This window comes from Dasypus novemcinctus, chromosome 21 (assembly GCF_030445035.2).
Source record: "Dasypus novemcinctus isolate mDasNov1 chromosome 21, mDasNov1.1.hap2, whole genome shotgun sequence".
Classification (NCBI taxonomy): domain Eukaryota; kingdom Metazoa; phylum Chordata; class Mammalia; order Cingulata; family Dasypodidae; genus Dasypus; species Dasypus novemcinctus.
The window spans coordinates 8,121,346-8,141,052 of NC_080693.1; the positions used below are offsets into that span (position 1 = coordinate 8,121,346).

General features: G+C 43.0%; 1 long non-coding RNA gene across 10 annotated transcripts in view; it reads left to right on the plus strand.

Annotated features, from left to right (window-relative positions):
* The window catches only part of LOC101431679 (uncharacterized), a 287,514-nt gene that overhangs the window by 11,295 nt on the left and 256,512 nt on the right, over nt 1–19,707 (plus strand). The window lies entirely within an intron of this gene.

Genomic DNA, 19,707 nt, shown 5'->3' on the forward strand with positions numbered 1-19,707 from the left:
GTTTTTCTCTATTTTAAACATTATCAAAATAATTTCTAACTTATAGGACGATGGCAGAAATAAAGAATACCGACATACATTCCTGCTTCTCATACCTAGATCCACCGTTTTTAATATTTTGCCATATTTGCAGTTCCTTTCTTCTTCCTTCCTTCTCCCTCCCTCCCTCCTACGCATTTAAGGGTAGGTAGATACACCTTGCTCCTTGAACACAATATTCCATGTACATTTCCTCAGAACTAGAATCTTCACTAATGTACCTGCCTTATGTACTGCTAAATTTAAAATGTTTAATATTGCTATAAGGCAATATTGCTGTAAGTCTCTATTCCAATTTTTTAATATGTCCCAGTAATGTCTCTAAGTCTTTTTTCCTCCATTATTAGATCTCGTCTAGGATCATATATTGCACTGAATTGTCCATGACTTTAGTTGCTCTTTTCTTAAATTGTGGAAACATATACAATATATAGTTAACTATCTCAACCAATCCCACGCATACCATTCAGTGGGATTAATTACACTGACCCTGTGCTAAGGTCACCACCATCCATTACCAGAACTTTCCTATCACGCTAAACAGAAACCCTGTATCCATTCTGTGTTAACTCTTCTTGCCCCTCTGTACTGCATCAGGTAAGCTATAATCAACTTTGTCTCTGAACTTTGCCCATTTCATTTGTTTCAAATGAGTGAGCTTATGCAGTATGTCTCTGTGTCTGACATTTTCACTCAGTGTGATGTCTTCTAGTTCATTCATGTTGTACCATGTTTCAGGACTACATTCTATTTACAACTGAATAATATTCCATTGTATGTATGTATCACATTTTTTTATCCACTTACCTGTGAATGGATACTTGGGTTCCGTCCATCTTTTGGCTATTATGAAAATGCTGCTGTGAGCAGTGGTGTAAAACTATCTGTTCAAGTTCCTGCTCTTCCATTCTTTCGGGTATATGCCAGGTCATGTGACAATTCTGTTTCCTCCAAACTGTTTTCCACGGTGTATGTAGCATCATTTTTCATTCCCTTTAGCAATGTACAGGGCTCTCTGATTTTCTCCATCTTTGCTGTTATTTATTTTTAATATCCATTCTCATGAGTGTAAGCTACTAATATTTCTCTTTTTTTTTAAACTTGTACTTGTGGTTCCATATATATTACTCATAATTTCCCATTTCAGCACTTTCAAGGGGACAATTCAGTGAGCTGAATTATGTTCATGATGTTGTGCTAACCACCAGTATCCAGTACCCCAAATTGTTCATTACCTCAAACAGAAACTCTGTACCCATTAAACAGTACCACCTCTCCTCCCCTCCAGCCTTGGATAACATAAAATCTACCTGCCTCTATGAAATGTCCTTCTTCTCATTATTTCATATAAACAAAGATTAGACAATATTTGTCATTTTGTGTCTGGGTTATTTTCCAAAACATTATGTCTTCAAGGTTCGTGGATGTTGTAGTATGCATTGTGACATCCTCCACTTTTATGACTGAATATTATTCCAATGTGTGCATACCACTTTTTGTTTATTGATTCACCTGCTAATGGACACTTGTGTTGCTTCTACCATTTGTCTACTTTGAACAATGCTGCTGTAAATATTGGTGCACCAATAACTATCTGAGTCTCTGCATTCAGTTCTTTTGAGTATACACCAAGAAGTGGGATTGCTGGGTCATCTGTAATTCTGTTTAACTTTTTGTGGAACTGCCAAGCTGGTTTCAACAGTGTCTGCACCCTTTTACAATGTCTCTAGTAATATTAGGATTCCTATTTCTGTGTATCTTCACCAACTTTACTTTTTTTTTAGGTAACTAAATCAGTGGATGTTAATTGGTATCTCATTGTGGTTTTGATGTGCATTTCTCGGATAACCAGTGATGATGTGTATCTTTTCATGTGCTGTTGGCTATGTGTATATCTTCTTGAGAAATTCCACTTAAATCATGAGTGAAGCCTTACTGTCTTAGACTTTACTGCATTGGGAAGTGTTTTGTTTTTTTCTCTAAGCAAGTTTATTAAGAGAAATTCACATACTATCCAGTCCAACTAAAGTATACATAAATGACTTTTTGTATAATCCCAGCATTGTGCATTTATCTCTCTAGTCAATTTTAGAGCATTTCCATTACTCAAAAAAAAAACAAACCCTACCCCTTAGCAGTCACCACTCAATTCCTCTGCCTTCCCCACCATATGTAACTATTAATCTAATTCCATCTCTATAAACCTATTTATATTCTTTTTAAAAAAGGTTTATTTTTTATTTATTTATCTCCCCTTCTCCCACCCCCACCTCAGTTGTCTGTTCTCTGTGTCCATTTGCTGCGTGTTCTTCTTTTGTCTGCTTCTGTTGTTGTCAGGGGCATGAGAATCTGTGTCTCTTTTTGTTGCATCATTTTGCTGTGTCAGCTCTCTGTGTTTGCAGTGCCACTCCTGGGCAGGCTGAACTTTCTTTTGCACTGGGCGGCTCTTCTTACGGGGGGCACTCCTTGTGCATGGGACTCCCCTATGTGGGGTACACCCCTGTGTGGCAGGGCACCCCTTGCATGCATCAGCACTGCGCATGGGCCAGCTCCACACAGGTCAAGGAGGCCCGGGGTTTGAACCGTGGACTTCCCATGTGGTAGACGGACACCCTGTGCTTTGAGCCAAGTCTGCTTCCCTGTATTCACATTTTATATGAGTGGAGTCTAACGATATAAAGTACTTTGTGTCTGATTTCTTTTACTTAGCTTAATTTATTTTTAGCCATTGATGGGGAAAATATTAATGTATTACTATTCTCTTCAGTTCAAGTTTGCTTTAGGTGTATTTCCACCCAATTACCACCCTATTTTTTAACATCTTTTGATATTAACATACATTTGTTTTGATTCAGGGAAGAATACTCTTATATTTATACTATTGATCACACACATTAACTACACACAGGATTCACTTTGCTTATACAGTCTCATACTTCATCTTCTAGCTTTCCTTCTAGTGGTATACACGAACCTAAACTTTCCCTTTCAATCACCGTCACACCGACCCACGTGTTAGGACTGTGACTTATAATCACTATAATGTGCTATCATCACCTCTCCATTTTCAAACATTAACAATCAGCCATATTATAAATCCTGCACATTTAAACGTCAGTTTATCTTCTGGTGACCTATATTCTAGCCATTAACTTCATGAGTTTGCCCATCATATTTAATTCCTATTAGTGAGATTATATAATATTTGTCCTTTTGCATCTGTCTTTGTTTCATTCAACATAATGTCTTCAATGATCATCATGTCACATGGATCGAGAATATCTTACAGCTGAATAATGTGGTAGGTGGACGCACTAACCATTGGGCCAAGTCCACTTCCCCTACAGTGATTTTCATATCCTCTTCTAATCCTTTTTATTTCTGTAAGTTCAGCAGTAATATTCCCCCTTTTCAATGCAAATGATTTTTTTTTTTAAGATTTATTTATTTATTTAACTCTCCCCCTCCCCTGGTTGTCTGTTCTTGGTGTCTATTTGCTGCATCTTGTTTCTTTGTCCGCTTCTGTTGTCCGCAGCAGCAAGGGAAGTGTGGGCGGCACCATTCCTCGGCAGGCTGCACTTTCTTTTCACGCTGGGCGGCTTTCCTCACGGGCGCACTCCTTGCGCGTGGGGCTCCCCCACGCGGGGGACACCCTTGCGTGGCAAGGCACTCCTTGCGCGCATCAGCACTGCGCATGGCCAGCTCCACACGGGTCAAGGACGCCCGGGGTTTGAACCGCAGACCTCCCATATGGTAGACGGACGCCCTAACCACTGGGCCAAAGTCCGTTTCCCGCAAATGATTTTTATTATTTGCATCCTCTCCTTTTTTGTCAGCTTATCTAATATTTGTCATAAGTTTGGACATTTTGTGTTTTCATTTTCATTCATCTCTAGATATTTCCAGATTTCCTCATGACTTCTTTGACCCATTGGGTCTTGAAGAGTGTATTGCTTAACTCCCCCATATTTGTGAATTTTCTGGTTCTCTAGTTACTGAAGTTTAATGGCATTTGACTGTGGTTAGATACAATATTTTATATGATTTTGATCTTTCAAAATTTATTGAGACTTGTTTTGTGATATAGCATATAACCTAATCTGGGATATAATCCTTGTGCACTTGAGAAGAATTTGTACTCTATTGCTTTCAAACAGATGTGTTACATATTTCTTGCACATACATCCTCTCTCTTTCTGTTATAAACATCTATATAGGACTGCTAGGGCTAGTTGCTACATAGATTCATTCCAGTCCTCCATTTCCTTTTTCACCTTCAGTTTGAAAATGCTAGCCAATATTGAAAGTGGTATATTGAAATCTGCTACTATTAATACAGCCCTACCTATTTCTCACATCAAATCTGTGAATGTTTGCTTCATATATTTTGTGCCTCAAGATTATGTACATCTATTTTTATAATTGACTCTTTTTTCAGTATATAGGGTCTTCCATTGTTCCTTCTAAAAGTATTTGACTTTGTTCGTTTTTTTTGATGATAATTTAACCATTCTCACTCTGTTTTGCTTAATATATTCATGGAATAGTTTCCATTTTTTCACATTTAACCTCCTCATGTCTGAATTTAAGATGTGTCTCTTGTAAGCAGAATATAGTTGTCATGCTTTTTTATATATTGTTCTGATTTCTGCCTTTTGACTGGGATATTTAAGCCATTTACTAAATTTTTTTAATTTTTTATTTTTTTCTGTTTTTTAAAATGTTATACTCAAAAAGTATAAGAGATCCCCATATATCCCCACCTCCCTCATCCTACTCCTCCCACATCAACAACCTCTTTCATCATCGTGGGGCATTCATTGCATTTGATGAATACATTTTGAAGCACTGCTGCACCACATGGTAATGGTTTACATTGTAGTTTACACTCTCCCCCAGTCCACCCAGTGGGCCATGGCTGGACATACCATGTCCAGCATCTGTCCCTACAGTATCACCCAGGACAACTCCAAGACCTGAAAATGCCCCCACATCATATCTCTTCTGCCCTCTCCCTGCCCTCAGCAGCTACTGTGGCCACTTTCTCCACATCAGTGCTACAATTTCTTCCATTACTAAACACAATAGTTCCATAGTAGAATATCAGTAAGTCCACTCTAATCCATACTCTATTCCTCCATCCTGTGGACCCTGGGATGGTCATGTCCACTCCACCTCTATATCGAGAGGAGAGCTTAGATTCCACATGGAAGATGGATGCAGTTCTCCAGCTTGCAGTTGTAGGCACTCTTGGCTCCGTGGTGTGGTGGTTGACCCTCTTCACCTCCCTGTTAGCTGGTCTGGTTAACTCCAATAAACCAGAGTGTAGGAGTTCCAAGTCTGCTGAGGCTCAGGGCCTGGCTGTCACATGGACAGTCCAGAGATTCAGGTCTCCTTAGCATACATCAACCCCAGCACCAACCACAGGTTCAGTAACAGTGGCAGAAGAGGCATGTGTAGAAACATCACATCTAAGTCCAACTCTATCACACTCAGAAACACAAACTCCAAAGTAGGGCCAACTGACATGACACTGAATTCTGGAGCCATCTACCATGACCATAGAACCTGTAGGTCTCCGTAGCCCTCAAGAGAACCAGTACCTGGGGTTGTATCTACTTTGTCTGTCTCTGGGACCCTGCTGAGGCATGCCTTAGTGCAACCCTTCTGATGACCTCCTGACTATTTTTTGGAGACTCATAGCCATATAAACTCATTTGTCCTTTCCATTTCACCCTTTTATTCAAGTTCAAAAAGCAGATTTTAACACCTGATATTACTTATAGGCTGAGATATTCTGCTGGTCTGACTTGATCCTTTTATTCAAGGTCTTTTTCTAGTTACATCATCAGTTTGTGCTTGGTAGTAAGCCCTCTGTGCCAGGGAGGCTCATACCTGGGAGTCATGTCCCATGCTGGTGGGAAGTTAATGCATTTGTGCTGAGTTTATAAGCCATTTACTTTAAATAAAACTGCTGGCAATGCAGGATTTCTGCCATTTTGCCATTTGGTTTTTCGGTCATACTTTTTTTGTACTTCAATTTATTTTTCTTTTAATTTATTTTTTTTATTTTTAAAAATTCTTTCGATACATACATATTATATGAAAAAATAAGCGATTTCCATATGCCCTCCTCCCATCCCCTCCCACTTCCCCACATTAACAACATACTTCATTAGCGTGGTACATTTGTTTCAATTGATGAACATATATTGGAGCATTGCTACTAACCATGGACTACAGTTTACACTTTGTTCCACACAATTTTGTAAGTTTTGACAAAATACACAATGGTCTATATCCATCATTGCAGTGTTAGGCAAGACAAATCCAATATCCCAACAATGTCCCCATATTACACCTAATCTTCCCTCTCCCATCCTTGAGAACCTCTGGTGGCCACTGCCTTTACATTACTGATAGGATTTCTTCCATTGCTAGAAGAAGAACAAGTCTATACTATGATGATAGTTATTCTACTTTAGTCCATTGTTGATTCCCCAGGCTTGAGGATTTTGAGATGGTGATGCCCATTCTGCTTATAAGTTAGTGGGGTCTTAGATCCTATGGGGCAGATGGATAAAACTACCTTGCTTGCAGCTGTAGACATTCTCTGTTCCTTGGGATGGACATTGTCCATCATCATCTCCATGTTAGTTGTCCTGGGTGAGTCCAATGAACTGGAGAGTAGGCATTGCAATTCTGAGATTCAGGGCTTACCTGGCACATGGATGAACCAAAGATTCAAGTCTCTTGACATACACCTTTGAAGTATAATACTAACTAAAAGAAGGGGCAAAAGAGCCATGTGTAGGGAAACCACAAATGAGTCCAATTCCATGACACTGGGAGCTTAAATTCCAAAGTAATAGCCACTGACAGGGTTCTGAATTCCTGAGCTGTCTTATAGTTTAAGGATGTCTCTAGAGCCCCAGAAGTCCCACTATTTGAAGCATTTGTTTACTGTGGCAGCCAGTGAAATCCTGCTGTGACTCTGGAATGAACTCCGAACTCACTTTGAAGTCTCTTAACCCAGAAAACTCATTTGCATGTACTGTTTCCCCTTTTTGGTCACGCTCTTTTTCCATCTGCGTTGCTAGTTGGTGCTTAGTAATAATCCCTCAGTGTGAGGGAACCCATCCTTGGATGTCAAGTCCCACACTGGGGGCAAGTATTGCATTTTGGGGAGAGAGAGGCCACATGAGAGTAACAAGGAGACTTTCAGGAGGTAATTCTTTTTTTTTTTTTTTTTAAGATTTATTTATTTATTTGATGTCCCCCCCCCCCCCCCCCGGTTGTCTGTTCTTGGTGTCTCTTTGCTGCATCTTGTTTCTTTGTCTGCTTCTGTTGTCTTCAGCGGCACGGGAAGTGTGGGCGGTGCCATTCCTGGGCAGGCTGCTCTTTCTTTTCACACTGGGCTGCTTTCCTCACTGGCGCACTCCTTGCACGTGGGGCTCCCCTACGCGGGGGACACCCTTGCGTGGCAAGGCACTCCTTGCGCGCATCAGCACTGTGCATGGCCAGCACAGGAGGTAATTCTTAGGCAATCTCTAATATTAGGCTAAGTTTCAATTTCAAAAGAAAAGGTTCATAAGTAGAGGCATCAATGTCAAGGACCTGGCATGATGGTCTGTCTTCATTCACCAGGCACTGCCCTTGTACTTGGAGGATTCTTGCTGATATATTAGAGAATGTAGCAGAACTCTACAGGATGGGAATTCAATATTCTCTCAGTTATTGTGTGTATCTCCACCCACCGAGACAATGCCACATGAACACTTGAGCATACATGCCTTAGAGGCATGCCACAGTTGAACCCCTTCCCACACGTACCCATCACTGACACCCCACACCAGTGAGCCTCCCCACCACTGTTGAGACCCTTCTGTGAACCAAAACCTACCTCTCCAAAAATGAAGCCAAGAAAACAACCATGTGAAATTAATAAGAAAATGAAATAATAATTAGAAGTTTAAAAATAACCAATAAAATACCAAAAAATTTTAAATAATAAAAAAATTTTAGAGATATTTCTTTCGTCAGTGTAAGATATGTTGTCTTGTGTGTAAAGTGATATTTTCTTCTATATATTCCCGCAGTGTTTAAGTTTTTTCAATTTTCTTCAAAGAAGCTTTTGGATATCTGAAAAGTCACGTAGAGAATGCAGGTGATTCCCATATACCCATCACCCTTCCCCTTTTCTCCTCTCCCCTGTTAATAACCTTTTATATGCAGATGGTACATTTGTTGCAATTGATGTACAAACACTGAAGCATTGCTATTAATTATTGTCAATTGTTTACATTATGGTTTGCATTTTGGATTGTACACTTTATAGATTTTGATGAAAGGGAGTAGAGGGTTGTAAACCGATGCCCACACAGGCAAAATCTGTGATAAGTTGGAAGGGTGTGGCTGTGCAGTGGGTGATGGTGACAGTGGTCCAGTGATGTGATTGGGTTCAGTGGTGCTGGTCTGAGGAGTAGTGAGTGGGGGGGTTTGGTTGGACTGTCTGTGGAAATGGGACGGTCAGGGGAAGGAGCATGTGGACTCTGGGGATTTGCAGGTCTGTGGTCAAAACTGCGTTGTTGGCAATGTTCTTTTGGCAGATATGGCAGGGAAGGGTTACTGGTGTCGGGTGTTGGGTATGGGGTGCATGGGACAGGAGACACCTGGGGCAGGCTTCTATGGAATATGTAAGTTTTCATTTTGTCATAGTGTGTAATAGCAGTGTGTGGAGACCCACACAATAATTAAGAAAATGGAAACTCCCATCCTGAGGCATCCGGCTGTGTTCTCAGTTAGAGGGACAAGAATTCCTTGAGAACATAGGCAGTGCCTAATAAAACAGACAGTATGTCAAGCCCTCAATATTATTGCAAGAACTACGAATGTTATTCTTCAAAAATTGAAACTTAGTGGTTACCATAGGTGCTGAGGGGAGTGGGAGGAAAGAATAGAACGGATGGAATGTAGGGCATTTTTAGGGCATTGGAATTGCTCAGCACGATCTTCAATAATGGATACAGGCCGCTTCACATTTTGTCATTTCATTCTTTACTGCCTCCGTTTGTATTTAGTTGCTCTTTGGTTGTAAATCGGTTTGAAACACTTCTCATTTCCTCTTTTGCATAGTTTTTTGATATTTTCTTTGTGATTACCATGGGGGTTAATTTAACACCTGAATCTGTAACAGTATCTTTAGATTTGATACCTACCTAACTTGAATATCATCCACCAACTGTGTTCAGGTACTCCTCCATCCTCCCCTCTTCATGAAGTTGTTGTCACAGATTACATCCAGATTTGTTTTGAGTTCCAAACCACACATTTATCATTATTAAGTCATTGGCATAGTATATTCTGTATGTCGAGTTACATACCAAAAAGTACAATAAAATAGTACTGGCATTTATAATTTCCCAGGTAATTACCTTTACTGGAGATCTTCATTTTTTAATGCTGCTTTGACCTTTTTTTCCCATCTGATAAACACCCTTTAGTTTTTCTTGTGGGTCAGGTCAAGGGGTTGAACCAGGCTAGTAAGATAGAAAATCAGTAGCTGGATCTGGAACCTGGTAAGAAGTCCATGTGGACATCAGCAACCCCAATATGCTGCTGGAAGACTCTTCCCAAGATTCTGCCACTCAGAAGAAGACTTTCTCCAGAAGCCAGGAGAAACCCCGGATATTCCCCAAGGACTTTATCATTTGGCCCTCTTGGGGGATGGATGGAGGAAATAAGGCAATCAAAACAGTCAACAGAAAAAAACAAAAACAAAAAAACAACAGTCAACAGCTGGAACTCCTTCCTTGCCATTAACAAAGGGGTGGGATAATTAACAGGTCAAAAGGCAGGCAGGCATGGGGCCTAAGCATGCTCTAGTCTGCTCTCTTGCCTCTGGACCTGGAATGCAGCTGCCTACCTCCCTACTTGAATCACAGTGCAAGTAAAAGCTGGGCATTTATAACCTATAATGGGAAATTGCAGCCCATAAGTCAGCCCTCTTTATCATTTTCAGCCCCTTCCTCTCTACCTGGGACACTGCTGTTATTTTCTCCCATTTCTCTTCCCTCCCTGCCTGAATAAATTACTGGCCTAATTCACCCAGCCTGCTCTTGAAATGTATTTCTGCATCATAGCCAAGAACCTAAATAAAATATGGTAATAGGTGAGGAACACTCAGCTTTTGTTTATCTGAGAATGCCTTAATCTCCCCCTCAGTTTTGAAATAGAGCTTCTCTGGATATAAAATTTTTTGGTTCTAATGATTTTCTTTCAGTACTCTATAAATATTTCTTCCCACTGCCTTCTTGCCTCCAACATTTCTTATCAGAAACTGGCACTTAATGTTATTGGGGCTCCCTTGTACATGACATGGTACTTCTCTCTTCCAAATTTCAGTGTTCTCTTGTTATCTTTGGTGTGTGACTCATTCTTTTAAGCAAAATTAGACCTTGTTCCTCTCAATTTCATGAGCCCATTGGCTTCTTCACTAGAATTCTGGAATCTTGAGTCAGCCCAGTGGTGTTTTCTCCAAAGTTATTTAAGCAATGTCCTTAGAAAGCTGTGCCCCACAGTACCTGGCACAGCTTTCCTTTCCGTGGGTTTCCAAGACAGTCCCTTTTGTTTAATGTGATGCACTGTGGCCTGTAGCTGATTGCATGTGTTTTCTGTGAAGCTTCAGAATTGAAATTGTCCATTAATAACAAAACACTGAAAACTGCCCAGTTAACTTATTATTGATTTATGAAAGTGAAAGTTCTGCTGAAAGTTCATTACAATAATAATGCAATTGAGAAGATTTGGTTGCTTCTGTGAAATTGTGACCAATAACACTATACTGTTGTCTATGTTAGAGAAAAAATGGCGCTCACTGGGATATGGAGACTGAGGATTGCAGGCAGGCAGTTTATTGGGAAGGTCTCCCAGTAGAGGGGTCTGAAGATGAGGCTTAAGCTCACTCGTGGAAGGATGGAAGGTGCAGATGTGAATTTATACAGTACATCAATAGGCAGGAAAGCATTAGTTTGAGGAGAGAGTGTTAGACTCTGAGTATAGCCTCTGGTTAATAAGGGGCTGTAAAAGTGAGTTATTCTTGTGCAGGGCTTGGGGGTAGTGGGCTAAGAGGCAGGGTATTCTTGGAATGCAGGGCCTGGAAGGGATGGGTTCTTATTGGCTCCATTTCCATTGTGCTGTCCTCTGCAGTAAGCAGCTTTGCTCAATGCATAGGAGTGGAGTCACAGCCTTATGACCTGTTAATCAGTTCAAACCTTGTAGCTCTAACGTTCCTCTTAGATTACATGTATATGATGAAGGACCTAAGTAATGGGAATACTGGGCAGAAAGAAAGGGCGATTGCAGGTAAAGATATATTGGGAAGCTTTCACAACAGAGGGGGTCTGAAGAATAAACTTCAGCCCAGCTCTGGCAGAGGCAGTCATGAGTGGAGGAAAGGGGGTATCGACTCATTCTGGCTCCTTTCTGCTGTTAGGGGGCGTAAGGGGTTCTCCTCTCATGTAGCTGGTGGGTTTTGCATTGTGGGGTGGTTATTGACTGTTCTTGTAATAGGAAGGTTTCATTTACATATTCTTGGGTGGTTTGAACAACTTGGTGGATGAATCAGGCGAAAAGCTGTAGAAGATAAGAGCCACACATGAGAAGGAAAATAATTATTAGTGGGGTTATTCGGGGTATTAGTATAGCATTAAAGATGAAGAAAAATATGAGAGCCATGTAAAAGCAAAAATGTTTTGAGAGTTTCCATCTAGGGAGATTGTGAAAAAGGCATCTTTGAGGTCTATTACTGTGTAATGTGTGTATTTGGGGAGGGATATGTGATAGGCTATAGGGGTTGGGGACTCAGGGGACTATAGGCTGAGTTGCTTGGTTGACAGCTGTCATGTCTTGGACTAGACAATAACTGCCATTAGGTTTTTAAACAACTAGGATAGGTGTATTAGTGGAGAGTTGGTGGGCGTAACAGCACTGTGGCACAGTTTGTCAATGGTGGGTTTAAGTCCACATTTGGCACTGCAGGAGAGAGGATATTGGGGAATGTTGATGAAAGGAGGGCTGTCTTTTAGGGTGATTGTTACAGGGGAGAGGTGTGAGGCTATTGAGGGAGAGTCAGTGTTCCAGACTGGGGGGTTTACTTTCTGTTGTAAGATAAAAAGGGATGTCAGTAGGAGGAGAAGTAGGAGTCAAGGCTGGGGCTGGGGACAAAAGGAGAAGGAAGCTAGCTTGGGGGGAAGGTAGTGAAAAGGAGCTAGAGGAGTGCAGTTTGGATAGAATGTCTCCTCCTAAGAGAGGGGCGGGGCATGATAACTAGGAATTGGTGTGGGAATATGAGATTTTCTGTAGTGCAAGGGAGGGGGTGTGTAATCAAATGAGAGGAAAGAATACCCCCAACTCCCACAGTAGAAGTTGAGGAAGATATTAAATATCCTGAATGTTCTGAAATGACCAAGTACGTGGCCCCTGTGTCAGATAAAAAGGAGCTCAGCTTACCTCCAACCTTGATGATAACCCTCGGTTCCCACTTACTGATGGAGATGAGGGGCCTCTCCAAACCCAGACCTGTCAGTCTTCTGCTGTTATTCTGAGTAGGTCAGGAAGGGAAGATGATCCAGGCCAGTAAGGCGTGTTGAAGGGGCTTTCCCAGAAACTGGGTTTTTGGGACAATCTGACTTCCAGTGGTCTCTAAGTCAGCACACTGGACAAGCCCCGGCAAAGTCCTAGATTGGGGTGTGCATGAGCCCAGTGTCCTTCCCTCCAATACCTAACGCAGGGTCCAGGTGGTGGCCCCTGGGAAGAAGAGGGATGGGGTTTTTGGAAATCGACTCTGAGGGCAGCAGCAAGGAGGGATCTCGTTTATGTTTTTCTCATTTGGCTTCCTCCTCTCTATTGTTCAAGACCTTGAAGGCTGCTTTAATTAGGTCTTTCTGAGGGGTTTCAGGGGCCTCCTGTAATTTCTGCCGGTTTTTTTTTTTTTCTGATATCTGGGTATGTCTTAGTGATAAAGTGGTTATGTGAGTGTAGTCGTCTGGATTCAGAATCCAGGTCAACAGCAATACCACTGCTGGGTATATACCCAGCAGAACTGAAAACAAGGACACAAACCGATATATGTACACCAATGTTCATAGCAGCATTGTTCACTATCGCCAAAAGTTGGAATCAATCCAAATGCCCATCAACAGACGAGTGGATCAATAAAATGTGATATATACACACAATGGAATACTACTCGGCTGTTAGAACAAATACACTACACACACGTGATAACATGGATGAATCTTGAGAACCTTTTGTTGAGTGAAGCAACCCAGGCATTGAAGGACAAATACTACATGACCTCAATGATATGAAATAAGCAACCTGCCTCAGAGAGCTAGAGACTGGAAAAGAGGCTTACAGGAAATCGGGGGGTGGAGGAAGGATGTGAGCCGACGTCTGCAGGGTTAGAATCTATGATGAGCTGGCGGTAAGTATTATGAGCACAAAGAAGGGATGAAATGGGGGCAAGGAGTTGCCTTCGGGTGGGGCTTTGCGGGTTTGAGGGGGGCTGGGGTTGGGCGGAGGGGTAATATTGTCCAAAAATTGGGGGGAGGGAGGGGCAACATATGAACATAGGAGACTGTCAGGGGTTCGTTGAGAGTAAAATGTTGAGAAAATCGTATCAAAATATAATTAGGATGGTTACCTGTTTAGGATGCTCAGGGGGGGATGGTCTGATGCGGGACAGACTCCGGGGGAATAGCTGAAGGCTCATTTTACCATGGTGGGTTGTACCATTGGGTAGAGACCCAAGAAGTGAGAGTTGGGGTGTACCCACATCCTGGGGAGGACTAATGCCATCAAATAGAGAGAACTGTATCTCTCGTGAGAAAGGGTGGCTTCCAGGGCATTAGGGCAGTTGAGAAAGTCAGTCCCTGAACACTGCTGCAAATATCTCTGGGCGTGGCTTCTCGGGAAATGGAGATTGGCTGGCGCTGTGGGCCCCAAGGGGAGGGGAAAATGGATGTGGAATGGATGGAACCAAGATAAATGTGGCGGCAAGAGAGGAGTTTCGTGAGAGTACACGAGGATGAATATAAAACATGTAATATTACACCAAAAACATATAGGGGACAAAAGACTAATAATGTAAACCATAATGCAAAACATAGGATAACTAAAAAATTTAGAAAACTGTACATCCTAAAGTATGGACCACATTGTAAGCACGGATGCCACCTTGTTTGAAAGCTATTGTTTCGGAATCTATTTCGGAAAGCTATTGTATATCAGTTTCAGGAAATATGATATGAATAAGTTAAAAGATTATCGCTGTGGAAGGGAAAAGGTTTTATGGTGGATCTGTGGGAGTACTGTATATTGTATATATGAATTACTGTGATCTAAGACTCTTGTGAAGAGAAGCTCAATAATTAGAAAAAAAAAAAGAAAAGAAAAAGATAGGACATAGAAATTTATCCAAATCAATATGTACTGTATATCTAACCTTTAAACTCATCGCTATATTCCATTTTACTAGTAAGGGAAACTGACATTATGTTGGGATTCACTTTACAGAAAGTTTTGGATCACAGAGTGGTTCGACAATGGCGGCGGAGGAATAGTGATATGGGATGTTATTGACAGGCTATATATGGTTACAGGGAGTTATACAGGGCATATGTCCAGAGTACATGGTAATGTTTAGATACACTCATAGTGGAAACAATTAAAAACAACAGCGGGGGGGGGTACTGGGTTCCTGGCCAGGGGGTCTCTGTCGTGGTCCCTGGGGGAGCAGCGGCAGTCCACCAGGTGCAACGGTAAGAACCAGGAAGGAATGAGGGCCCAACAGTGGGCACCTGATACTAATGGCTATGCTTGTGAGCCTATACACCTGCAATAAGAACAAGGCCTAGAGTACCATTGTACCTGGGAGTTTCCTCCTGACAGCCTTCATGTTACTCAAATGTGGCCACTCTCAAAGCCAAACTCAGCATGTAGATGCAGTGCATTCCCCCCAGCGTGAGACATGATACCCGGGGATGAGCCTCCCTGGCACCGAGGGATCACTACCACATACCAGCTGAAGATGCAACTAGAAAATGACCTTGAATTAAAGGTTCAATGCGGAGCAGCAGAATATCCATGTCTACATATAATAACATGACTTCAAAATGCTGTTTGACCTAATGTAAGGGGGAAATGGAAAGGAGAAATGAGTTTTTAAGGCTTCGAGTCTCTAAAAAAGAGTCTGGAGGTTGTCAGAAGGAATGCCTTTATGCACAACTGAGCAGAGTCTAAGAGACAGATAAAGTAGATACAACCCCAGGTATTGGTTCTTTTGAGGGATAAAGAGACCCACGGGCTCTATGGTCATGGCAGATGGGGTTCACTGCCATGTCAAATGGCCCTTTGGAGCTGGTGTCTCTGCGTGATGGAACTGGACTCAGGGGATCTCTTTTCACAAGACTTGCATGCTACTTTACTGGAATTGTAGTTGGTGCTGGGGTTTAAGATATATTTAGGGGATTTGAATCTCTGGACTGACAATATGATACCCAGGCCCAGAGCCTCAACAGACTTCAGCTCCTACACTTTGATTTATTGGACTTACCCCACTCAGCTAATATGGAGTTGAAGAAGGTCAGCCACCACACCATGGAGCCTAGAGTGTCTACAACTGAAAGCAGGAGGAATGCATCCAGTATCCATGTGGAATCTAAGCCCCCACTTGACATAGATGTGCAATGGACACAATCAATCCAATGTCCACATTGACAATGTGGCATTGGTATGGGAAGGGTGGCCATGGTGGCTGCTGGGTGCAGGGAATGGGAGGAAGAGATGAGATGGGGAGGCGTTTTCGGGACGTGGAATTGCTCTGGGTGGTGCTTCAGGGACAATTACCAGATATTGTAGATTCCCCCAGGGCCAATGGATGGAACGTGGGAGAGTGTGTGCTATGATGTGGACCATTGACTATGGGGTGCAGTGATGCTCAGAGATGTACTTACCAGGTGCAATGGATGTGTCATAATGATGGGAGAGACTGTTGCTGTGGGGGGAGTGGGGGTGGGGGTGGTGGGGTTGAATGGGACCTCATATTTTTTGAATGTAATATTTTTTAAAAAATTTAAATTAATGAAAAAAAAAAGAGAAAAGAAAAAGAATCCAGGTCAGAATTAGTATATTTGAGGAGTGATTCATTTAATCTATTCATAGAGGCAGCGGGTTTTCATCTGATTTGGGAAAATTTTCTTTGATTTTGTTATAATTTACTGCTTTGAGGGCTGCCTTTTTCATGCCTTCTATTATGCAGGTTAGGAAGTGACCAACACTATCTAAATCTCTGGAGGCTGCCTGATATTCCCACGGAGGGAGGCTGTGGGAACTGCGTCAGCGCCAGGGGCGCATCAAGGGGGGCCCTGTGTGTGCAGGGAATCGGCAAAGGCAGTGGCTGCAGCCCAAATGCGGCTTTTTTCCACGGGGCTGGTAGAAGAAGTTGTTATGACATAATATATGTAGAGCGAGAAGGGAATGTGTATTTTAACTTTGTTTTTCTGAGAGGAGTGTTGGTATTTGTGTGGAATTAAGAGGTGGAGAGGGGTTAACCTTTGTGCTTACAGAGGTGGAGGTGGATAGTAGGGAGCAGGGAGGATGTAGTCCTCATGAACTAGTATGAGGAGGGGAGAATGGAGGGGCAGAAGAGGGCACAGCAGAGGGCTGAGGGACGGAAGGTGGTGGCGAGGATGAGGATGGAGGCAAAGTTGGAGGTGCACAAGGAGGGGTGCAGGAGGACCTTGGCTTGTTGGATCTATGTTGAGATTTTCAGGAGATTTGGGAGGTGGGTGAAAGGGAGATGGAAGTTTCTGATGGAGCAATAGGATTTGGTAAGAGGAACACGATGGACAGAGAGAAAGACGGTTTCAGAGAAATAGGGAGACCTGAACGTAAGGACCTCTAAGCACTGGGCATTGCGCTGGATGAAGTTTTCCAGATCTCTGAGGATCTGTGTGTCAAAGGTACCATGTTCCAGCCGTTGACTTTCATGTTCTAATTTGTCCTGAGGCCAGATTGTAGTGGAGTAATAGAGAGGAGCTGAAGGAGTTTTCCCATTTTTGGAAGCTGGGATGAGGTCAGGGACTCTCCAGGGTTGACTGAGCACCTCAGGTGTCCCCAGGGTATCAGAGAACCTTAGCTGCAGGAAGCCCACACCCAGGACCAGATATCTCTGACTCTTGAGGGGTTTCTGGGGATGCAGGTCGGGCATCTGCCATGGTCCCCAGAAACGAAGAGGATCACTGACCTAGGCCAGGATCTGTGGAGTTGTCTAACCAATAGGAGAAAGAGCAGGATCCTCCAGAGGAGAATTCCCTTAACTCACCCAGCTGGTGATGGGAGTCCAGTGTTGGATGAAGCTACAGCAGCAGCAAGGGTAGTTCTCACCAATCAGCTGGTCTCAACACAATCCCAAGTGTCTCTGGGGCTTGCTCTGTCTCTGAGGTTCGCTCTGAGGAGTTCTAGGAGAGGGTGAAAAGGAGGATAGCACTCAGAGTTGCATGATCAGAATAAGGAGTAACCCCGGGTGAGCTGCCGCTGCCCACTGCTTCCCAGGTTGCAAGGTGTGGTGGCAGGGGTCTCCTCTTCCCGGATCCTGGGTTTCCGGCAACATAAGTTAGATGTTGGGGTGAGACAGTTGGGATGCAGAGACCAGCGATTGCAGGCAAGGATTTGTTGGGAAACTCTCCCAATGGAGGGGGTCTGAGGAATAAACTTCAGCCCGCCCCTGGCAGAGGCGGTCATGAATTTATCCAGTACATCTATAGGCGGGAGAATGCTTAGACAGCGGGAGTGTGTTTGGGCTTAGGTAAGACCTGAGGGCCTATGGGTTGGCTAGGGGTGGTGGGCGAGGGGCAGTGAATTCTAGGGGTGTGGGAGGGGTTGGTGGGGTCACGTGGCTTCTTTGCATTCTTGTGAGGAAATGAACTGTATCAGGACACATCAGCTCAAGATGGGGGTCTGTTCTATTTCTTGAGACATGGCTCCTTCTGAGGAAACTTCCCACTTCCACGGTAGGCAGGTTAATAATAAACTTGGAACTTCTGCAAGTCGTAGCTGTTATGGTGGCTAGGGATGGGGCCTAGTGCTGTCATAGGAGACTTTAGATTACTAACTGTGGTTTCAAAAACGTTTTTGAGTGATTTTTTTATTCATGGATTTGAGATTCCCAGCCAGCAGAGCTGCATAGACCAGGACAGTGATCAAAATGACCACATTTTCCCAGTTTAGAGAGTTTGAAGCATAGGCAACAACAATGTATTATTACTTGCCCTTTTGGGCTTGGGGCAGCTGGCACTTTAACTTGTAATTTAGACTTAGTCCTTTGCTGTAAGGATCCGGGTACAAAGTTACAAGAGTCCCGTTGCAGTGTCTGCAGCACTGACAGCATACCTTGCTCCTTCTGAGAGGGGGAGGGGCCGATGTAATCCACTTGCCTTCGTGCTCCTGGAGTCTCTGCTCAGCCAGTGTGTCTCATCCAGTGAGGTAATGGTCAGTCATTGGGTGAGCACAATGGACACTTGAGGGTGATGTTCCTGAGCTGCTGGTGAGTGACAGGCAGTTGGAACTGCTGGCCTAGGCACCACCAGGTCTGGTATCCACGGTCTTTGCTTTTTTGGTGGAGCTTTTTTGGTGGATGGCTCTGGATCTTCTCGAGGGCATCTGCCTCAACAGTCCCAAGAGAGATGTTAGAGGAGGGTACTTCCTGCTGCTGACCTCTCATCTCTTCAATGCAAGTAGAAAGCAGAGTCCATTCATCAGCATTTCTCCTCATCCCACCGAATAGGGTAAGAATAGTTACCCTTTGCAATTAGGGTTTTTATTCCTTTTAATTCCTGGACATCAGTCTTGGTGACAATAACATTTTCATCAATCCAATAATTGCAGAAGCTTTAATCAGCCATCACCTTATTTTATCCTCAGCAGAATTTGATTAATTTCTTAACACTCAGAAACTGGCAAGAAGTTCTTCTCTTAAGGGCTATCTAGGTGAAGCATCCCCTTGTCTATCTAGCCTATCCCTGTGCCACTTGGATCTCTATGTGTTCAGGGAGCACTTCCTCAGGATTCCAGTTGGCTTTGCTTTCTGTAGGAATCTTGCAAGAGGAAGCTTATTGACACTCTAAAGCCACCTCTACTGCAGGGGGTCTTGGTGCCACAACTGATTCTCATTATCTCCTACTTTGTCCATTCTAGATTTCCCTCACCTCCAGAGGCTGGCCTTTAGCCTCAATTTTTCCCATGCCCTTAAGCAACAGCAACGAACCTGTGCGATGGCCTGTTCATCCATTGTTAACTGCTGTTCTACTCCTGCCCAATTCCCCACCCCCGCTAACTGATCCAAGGAAATGGGGATATTATGGGCCTCTGGTGTCATTTCAAGGACCTAAAGAACCTTACCCTGACTTTATTGCTCAGTTACAAGAGGCTATCAAGAAACAGGTCAATAATTTAGAAGCTGCTGATACTATTTTGCAGCTAATGGCTTACAAAAATGCCAATCGGGATTGTCAAAAAGCTATTGGGATTATGAAAGGTAAAGTGAGTTTGGCTGGATATATTAAATTGTGCCAGAATGTAGGCATGGAGGGCGACTGCACTACAATG